Below are 1,748 nucleotides of genomic sequence, written 5' to 3'. Positions count from 1 at the left end.
AAATACTAGCAGGGGTCCCAGCAAGGTGGAGATTAGGGTGGTCAACCAAGGGGATTGTTGAAACCAAGACTCAAACCATCCTTGTTGAGCCTCACATTCTCGTTTACGTTGGGCTAGTCCCTCGCTTACTTTGGCCATAGATTCTCTAACTATTCCTGTGTGATCAGCATAAAAACAACACTCTTCTCCTTGGGCAGCACAGAGTCCCCCCTGTTGCAGAAAGAGCAGATCTAATCCTCTTCTGTTTTGCAGAACTACTTCAGATAGGGAAGTTAAAGACGATTCCAAATGACTAATAGATTGCTCTATACGGGTGATGTCCTCATCTATGGCCGCTCTCAGGGAGTTAAATCCTTGGCTTTGCAGGGACAAAGCTGTTATTCCTGTTTCGGCCCCGGCTATTCCAAGACCGAACATAGTTGCTATGGTTATGGCAGTAAGAGGTTCCCTCTTGACTTTGTAAGTTCTTTCTTGAGGATTTAGGGTCAATTTTTGGGCCCAGTAATCGTATATTGTTTCCTCTGGTTGGTACAGAATCTTTGGCACGACTGCTACCATAACACAGAATTCTTCTTTGGGATCAAAGATTGAGCTGTGTAAGCATGGAGTCAGCCCCGTGTGTGAACAGACCCACCATCCTCCCATCTGTGATATTAGCCACCTGGCTATGGGCAAGTCCGTAGGCTCAACGACATGCGCACACAGTGGAGACCTTTCTGATAATACCTTGCCCATACATAACCCTTTTCCCCATACCTCTCTCATTGTAAGGCCTACTTTTTGGTCTCCCCATTGACATTGGGTAGGGTCGGTGCTGTTGGCCAGGTCGTAAGAGGCGTTGAGGCCTACTGCCTCGTAATAAGGGGGAATTAAGTTGTAACATAACCAACAGGATTTAGTTGCCTCAGGATGGGTTTGATTTAAGGTAGCATAAGCTGCCTTTACCAGTTTCCATAGTGGATCTGTTTGTCTGAGTTTAGCAAGGGGGCCTGCCTCTGGGTCTTTTGTTGGTCCCTCAGATGTAGGTAGGGAGGTTGTCAGGTAGAGAGTTGCATGGACCTGTTCAACGGGGTTTGGACCGATACTATACATTTGTACTGGTTCTAAAACTTGACTCACAACAATGATCTCATTATAATACTCCCGGTATGGGAACCTGTCAGTTCTGGTCTGAAGCCCCCATGATATCCCGTTGACCCAGGCCTTCTCTTTTTTTGCTTTGTCAATGTTAAACCTTATTTTTACCTGGGCAAAGTTATGATCTTTTTCCCAATCGGAATATGGAGGTACGGGTCCTACAAATGAGAAGTTAAGCAAGTCCCAATTTCCTATATCCCACCGTCTATACCCTGGAGTCTCCGACCCATCATTGGAAGTTACGCAGTTCCAAGATTTACAATAAGAGTCCTGTATCCCCCCACAGATCTTCCAGTTGTGCCTGGGTGCACCTGGACATGCCCAGAATGCATGATTCTGGAGCTTGCCCCTCTTCCAGGGTGTATTCACCACTGGCTTAAGGTCAAAGTATAAGTCTGGCCACCAAGTATTTGGTGGATGTATTGAGGTGGTGGAGTTAAGTGTCTCACGTGTTAGTCCATTTTGCAGTTTCCAGGTGATTCTGATGGGTTGGTGCAGGTTCACGCTGGCAGCTTCAGAGCAGAGTAACATGGTCATCCATAAGATGGTCCAGACGAGTTGTCTTGGTCTTGTCAACGACGCCAGAGCTTCAGCCTCAGGGGGTTGGACAG

Source organism: Budorcas taxicolor, chromosome 8, assembly GCF_023091745.1.
Source record: "Budorcas taxicolor isolate Tak-1 chromosome 8, Takin1.1, whole genome shotgun sequence".
Classification (NCBI taxonomy): Eukaryota; Metazoa; Chordata; class Mammalia; order Artiodactyla; family Bovidae; genus Budorcas; species Budorcas taxicolor.
The sequence above is the reverse complement of the archived record's forward strand: the minus strand, read 5'-3'. Positions refer to the sequence as shown.